Source organism: Aethalodelphis obliquidens, unplaced genomic scaffold (assembly GCF_003676395.1).
Source record: "Aethalodelphis obliquidens isolate GAN/ISIS:26980383/991018 unplaced genomic scaffold, ASM367639v1 scaffold40, whole genome shotgun sequence".
Classification (NCBI taxonomy): Eukaryota; Metazoa; Chordata; class Mammalia; order Artiodactyla; family Delphinidae; genus Aethalodelphis; species Aethalodelphis obliquidens.
The window spans coordinates 3,484,280-3,491,641 of NW_020837984.1; the positions used below are offsets into that span (position 1 = coordinate 3,484,280).

The 7,362-nt window shown below is 38.6% G+C and overlaps 1 pseudogene; it reads right to left on the reverse strand.

Moving 5' to 3' along the window:
• Positions 1–6,399: 6,399 nt before the first annotated feature.
• LOC113633467 (60S ribosomal protein L28 pseudogene) lies at positions 6,400–6,862 on the reverse strand (annotated as a pseudogene).
• Between the last annotated feature and the right edge of the window lie 500 nt (positions 6,863–7,362).

Genomic DNA, 7,362 nt, shown 5'->3' on the forward strand with positions numbered 1-7,362 from the left:
GGTAACGGGGGACTCCTGTATGTTCTTTGACATAGTATCAGCGAAGTCTCTAGAAGTTTAGTGACCTGGGGTATAAGACACCCCTTATAAGCAAAGAAAAATTGTTCCACTTGCACAGCCCACAACTAAGAAGAGACATAAGTACTTGTTGGGCCTTTTTGGATTTTGAAAGCAGCATCTACCAACTGAGGTGTGATGCTCTGGCCCAGCTGCCCATTATGAATGAGACCTAGAGCATAAACCGCTCTGCACAATGCCCAAGCTCAGATGCAAGGTACCCTGCTCTTCTGGCCTTATGACTACATGACCAAATGCTATTCAAACTGTCTGTGGCAGAATGATTGTTATATAGAATTAAGTACTACAGTACCACAAGAAATATTAAAGAAATAAAAATTTTAACACTAAAGAATGTTTAAGCCGTTAAGTAGATTGAAGATTGGCCTCCAAAATATTAAATGACCCATTTTCTACTTTGAAGCAAGTACGTATCTAAATGACCCATATCAAATTATCATCTATTTATTTAACTTAGCAATTTTGTTCAAATTTCACAGGGGTGGACTCTCTGAGTTTTTATGTTGCATACCAGATTCATGTATCTCTGGAATAAGTGAATATAATCTTATGACCTAAAAAGAGAATCATAAGTAGCACATGTTCATTAAAGAGTTGCAGATAATATGTAGTCTACAGATCATCTTGATTTAAAATGAGAATTTAATTAGACTATGAATTGAAACCAAAATTATAAAGCAGAGTAGGCGATGGAACGGAGATTGAAATGTTTACCTCCATTCTAAGTGGCAGCTTTATCATACCACCATCAGCAAGATCTTATTCTTCATAATAAGAGAAAGTCTAGGCAAGCAATACTTGAACTTCCCAACATAATTTCTCTATGCAAGAAAGTACTGTGAAACAATAAAAACATGGAAACCAATCTAGAGTGTGGTTAAGTAAACTGCAGCAATGATTGTGAACTAAAAACAAGAGCCCAATATGGACTGAGTGATAAGAATATGTGCTTGAGCCACATATCGGTGATGGTCTGCATATCTTACAACGACTTCTTTGCTCCATTGACAAATGGTTGACTACTGTTGGATTTAAAATTTTGCGTCTTTTTTATTTTTTGCTTGTAAGTATAGCATTATAAGAAAAGTTATCAATTCTATGTAATATTTCACTTATTCACTGGAGAGCACTTTTTTTCCCAACAAAATGTATTCTGACCCCAGAATAACACTGCGGCGAGCCGCCTCCGACCAGCAGAATGACGAGTCGCCACACGCAAGATTCTTCTCGTATCACACTTTATTGGAGCACAGCTTGGTTAAAGAAAAGATGGAAGGAAGACCCCGCAATCCTACAGCAGTCTGCTTATATAGGGATTAAGAACATGTGTCGCTCTGTGATTGGCTTTCGCCGATGGTGCGACTTGTGAGCCAGCATCGGATAGGTCGCTACTTTAAAACCTCATTAGTATACTTAGCGCAAGCGCAGTGGCCACAGGAAGGATGATTCAGCTTACTTCAGCTTCCTGCTGCGTGGCAGTTAGCTGACCGCGCCCTACATAACACTGTCATTTTTCTCTGATGCTTATGTGTATATGTGTTATTCCTTCAGGTAGAAAGGCTTTGGTTATCTAGTGCTACTTAACAAATGACAAATTATTAGCAAAAACAGTAACAATTATTTATTAGTCTTATCCTCTATCTTTCTGGCTAGGCAGTTGACTTATGGGGTTTTTCAGGCAGTTGCAATCTGACAGCACCTGGGGCTGAAGTCATCTCAAAGTCCACCTCTGTTAAGTGTCTGGAGGCTGCTGCTTCCTGCAAGCTAAGATCGCACTGGGAGCTCTCAGTTAGAACACCTACATGTGGTTTCTTCATGTGTCTGAGACTTCCACACATCACAGCAGCTGGACTCCAAGGGTGGGTGTCTCAGACAGAAAGGCAGATGGAAGCTGTGTTACATTTATGAATTAGTCTCAGAAGTCACACACCTGGACCTCATTTTAAAATGACATTCTAACCATATCTCCTTGCCCTAGATTACTTATGCCTCCTCCATGTCCCACTATCAAAAAAGGGCTTGGCAAATAAAAATTTTGATTAATAAATAAGTGAACTCAATGTTTTGATACCTGTAATTATATTTGCCTAAGGCTTATGTTACTCTTTCGATATCTATAATTTTCGATCGTAAACTTTTTAATTTAAAAAGATACATTATGAAATGAAGTTTAATTGGGTATCTTACTTTACTTAGCTTTAATAATTAAAAGATAGAATTGAAAAAAAACAGAGTTGAATCCCATTATGAAGCAGATACCAGGCCCATGATTAACAAGGCCATATAGAATTTGTCAGGATAAAACAGAAGGCTGTACTCTGCACTATACCAGGAAATAAAATTTAATATTTGGAATAATCAAATTCTCTGGAAAAACTAAGGACTTGTTTTGGTTTTATTGCAGTTCAACTTACTAAATGGCTTTCAAATATTAAGTAGACTTTCTAATTTAGATCACTTGTTTACATAATGTACTTTCCATCATGTTCAAGGTCCTCAGATGTGCTTGTATCTGTTGTTCACAGCTCTAGGGTCCTGGTTGAGGGAGCGAGTGGGGACTGAAGTTCAGCCTGTCCTCTGTCTACCAAGTCACATACCTTAGCACCAGCGTGCTCAGAGTACGTTCATGAGCTGCTCTTTTGAATTTGCATTAAAATGATGCCATATGGTTTAGTAGAGTCCCTGGTATGAGACATGATGTTACAGCAATTTCCTTCAAAGAAAATGGTATAATAAAAAGGCCACTAGAGTCTCGGCATAAAAAACAGATGCAGTGTGAATCCTGGCTCTGCCACTTACAGTACTGTGACTTTGCGAAAGTGATGCAACCTCTCTGAGCTTCAGGTTCCCCACAAATACAATGAAAATATCAATTCCTATTTTTCAGAGCTGATGTGAAGAACAGAGCTAATACATGAGAAGCATGAAATACAGTGTCTTACAGAGTAGAAATTATTTAAATAGAATCCATAATAAATTCTAAGAGAAGTTCTGTCATTGAGCTTTAATCCTTGGTTCTGTGATTGGTTTTTGATAGATACAGTTCTATTTTAGGTATGTAATTACATAAATCACTGGTTAAAGTCACAATAGGAAGAATAAAAGAAAGTAGTATGTTATAATTCAGTTCAGGAAAAACACTTCTGAACAAAATATTCCTAAGGATTTGCGTAAGAACTGATCAGTCTGAATTTTCAAAACTTAGTTTTCTAAATCCCTCAGCAGTTTGGGGGATTGGTTTCAGGACCCTCCCCCTCATATTACCAAAATCCATGGACACTCAAGTCCTTTATATAAAATGGCATAATAACTGAATATAGCCTATGCACATCCTCCCGTATACTTTAAATCAACTCTAGATTACTTATAATAGCTAATGCAATGTAAATACTATGTAAATAGTTGTCAGAGCATGGAAAATTCAGGTTTTGCTTTTTAGAACTTTCCTGAACTCCTTTTTTTTTTTTTTTTTTTAATATTTTTGATCTGTAGTTGGTTGAACCTGCTGATGCTACACCTGTGGATATTGGAGGCTGGCTGTAGTTCTCAAAATCTAGCTTCTTGGCACAAAAGGAATTGTCTTGTAAGATCACATCCTGTGATAACTTCCATTAGGCAAGAGCCTAGCCCAGGGGCAAGATCCAGGTAGCTCCTGGTTCAACCCCACTTTTGATTAGCCACACCTTGCTCGAAATGCAACGGATTCATCAGAATGATAAGACTCATGGTTAAAAATAAAGATTAAGTTAAAATAACAGCATCGATAAGATATATGCTTCTATTGCATACAGGCAAAAAAACCTCTCAAATGTGTGTTTAGAACATAATCCGACTGAATCATTGCCTCTTTCAATGATGTACCTCCAATTATCGTCATTGGCTTCAAATCTTAAATAATTAGAACTATCTCACAATGGAAATTACATGGCTATCTACTTCTTAATAAACAAGAAGTGATTTAAAATCTTCCTCAAACAAATTACGTGTATGTCTCATAGATGACTACAATTTAAATAGCTGCACAATGCAACCCCCAAAGCACAAAGTCCTTACCAAAGCATTTAAAGTGCTGTTTTGTCTCTCCTAGCTCATCTTGTGTACCTACTTCCCTTGCTTACATGCTCTGGCCAGGCCAGTCTTTCAGGTCTTCAAAAATATGTAGCCATAGGACCCTTGTACAGCTGTGCCCTCTCTCACTAATGTGTTTCCTCCTGCACTTTGCCTATATCACGTCTCAGCTTAAATCTCCATTCACAAAGATGCCGTCTCTGACACAGGATTAACAACTTAATCACTGTGAGCTTTTGTCATAACTCTCATTGCAAATAGAATCATGTATTTACTCTCTGATTACTGGTGTTTCTCCATGCCTCTTCCCACTAAGCCATATTTATTACCTTTATATGTCTAGTGCCAAGCAAATAGCAGGTCCCTCATAAATATTTGTTAAATGAATCAACAATTATATAAGGAGATGCAAAACCGTAAAAGTTTGAACATTTACAAATCAACACAAAGGGTCTGAAGAAAATCTTCACGAATAAATACAGCATTCATATGGAAGAAAAATAAGAAAATAGGTGAATTTTTCAAAAATAATGAAGCATGATCTCATCAAAGTAAATAAAGTAATAAACACCCTATAACCAACTATGTCTATGCATGGCTGCTCATTACATCATTGCTTAAAGCAATAAAAAATAACAATTACTTAAATGGCTAATTTAATCTGAAAAAATTTAATGCAAAGTATCATGCCTCACCATTAAGAATGGGTGTAGATTTGGGCTTATTACCAAGGAGAGTTGTTCAGGATATATTTATAACTGACAAGCTAGTATAACCATTGTGCCTCATATAATTCCATTGCAAGGGGTAGAGGCAGGAGTGACAAAATACAAATAGGAAACATGTTTGAACAACAGAACTACAGGTGATTTTTCACTCTTTATTGATATTTTTTGCCTATGGTTTCTATAATTTTCTATGAATACTGGATAGAGAGAGAAAGATTGATTTTAGGCATGTATGTCTTTGGCACATTTCTCTTTTTGCTGCATGTTTTTCTGCACAATTTGATCTCTTTAGATGTGTGTCTTCTCTCCTGAAGCACTTTACCAAGTATACTGAGACACAATGTTTACCCTCAAGGATTTCAGAGTCATACTGATGAAAAAGCTATCTATATAAGGGATTTTTGTTGTGTGCAATGAATCCAAGATATCTGATACAGAGGCAGTGAGAGAAAGGAGTCTCTCTGGAGAACAGTGCTTAGTTTCTAGGATAACTTCCTCCCTCCTCTGCTTCTTACCCTACAGTGGTGTCTGCATATAAAGAGGGAGGGTGTAGTTTATGTGACTTTGGCGGAGACAAAAGTAGGTCTTCTGATCACTGGGTGATGAATTTTGTACACCTATGAGACTTTACATCTCTAGCAGAAGTCTGCAGCTGGTATAACTCAAAGGCATTTCCTTTGGCTCAGAATCACCTCCAGATTTGCCACTAAAGGACCTCAACCATATCTCCCTCATTTGGTATCACAGACTTCTTTGTGTTCCTAGTATCCACTCCCTCCCCTTGGCTTTGCTCAGGTGACTACTTCTTTGCCTTCAACCCAGAGTCATTTTATTGTTAATGGGTCCCCTTAGCAGGTTCTTCATTAAGATGCTAGCTACTTCTGCAAGATTGCCCCAGGGAAACCAAGGGTAGCTGAGAAAGCTGAGCCTCACAGCTCCACCTGTAAAAGCGTGTAGCACTAACACATTTGATTTAACGAAGCAGAGCCCCTGATTGGGCAGCTTTTCAGGAGGCCACATCCCAGACTCACAAATGAGAAGGCAAGAAAGCCCTTATTTATCAGATATGCCTCTCCCTATCTTTAGTCTTTACAATCAACATTTTAAGCTTTAAAATGTGAATATTCTTTTTTAAAAATTAAAAGAATTGTAGATCACAGTGCTATTTGTTGAAAAGATATTAAGAGGACATAATCTTGCTGTTATACAAACTTCCTCATTGCAAGTACTAAGCTAATTATTGTTCCTTTCTGTGAGATACAAAAGAGAAAGTTGCTATAATACAATAAGTAGGGTCCAAAACATGAAGATGCAGAATTGCAGTACTGTGAAGTTACTGAAATAACCACAGCAGACCTGGGCAACTAGTTGACCTTGGATGCTAAAGGCTCTTCACAATCCAAAGCCAACTTTGTTCCGGCTGCAGTTTAGAATCACCTGGTGGCTTTTTTTTTGTTTTTTTTTTTTTTGAGAAAAGTTGGCTGACATCTTTGTTGCTCTGGGGGGCAGGGAGGGAGGGCTGTGTTCAAGAGCTCTTGGTGGGGCACGTCTGCCTCCTCTTCACCGTCCCTGGCGTCTGCTGTGCAGGATGGCGCTGGCTCTGCGGTTGGAGACTATGCTCAGATACCAAAGGTACTTGATTTTGCAGATTATGTTCTGGATACTGCTGAGGGTGGCAGGGGAGTTCTTGTTGATGGTGGTCTGCATGTAGGAGGTGGCGGGCTTTGTAAGGCCAGCTCTCCACTTCACCACCTCCAGGCCACTTCTGCCACCTGCTGCCGGCTCCACGCCACAGTCTTGTGGTCCATCAGCTGGTTGTAATGGAAAGAATTGTGGACCTTCAGATTATTGGGGTGGATGCCCTATATCTGTTTGTTCTTCTTGATCCAGAAATTGGAGCAGTTCCACAGGACCATTCACTGCAAATGTGTGGACTTGGAGGCAGCTCCTCTCCCAGCGGCAGCCAGAAAAGGAAAGTGATCAAACATTCATGAAGATGTTTATGGGGCTTGTGGCCGGCCAGTGTAATATGAAGGACAGGGACAATAATCCTGAGAATCTTCTGGTCAGTTAGCATCCAATTAGGGTTGATAGAAAAATACCAGATGCCCAATTAAATTTGAACTTCAGGTAAGTGACAAATAAGTTTTGTATTTGTATGTTGTATTTGTATTTGTATGTACATAAGTTTTGTATGTCCAAATACTACATGGACATACTAACACTAAGTAATTATTCGTTGTTTATCTGAAATTCAAATTTAACAGGTTATGCTGTATTTGTAAGCGTTAAATCTTCAACCTATATCCAATTCATTAGCCTTGTCAAGGAAACTGAGCCTGGAGAACACTGGAGATCCCTCTTTAACAAGACAGAGCTGCCTGCTTTTTCTCCTTCTCACATCCTACCTGCCTCACAAAATAAGAACATTAGCCTACTCCCAGCCCTCATTTTCAGGAGGTGGCAGGGGACTGGAACCAATGACAAT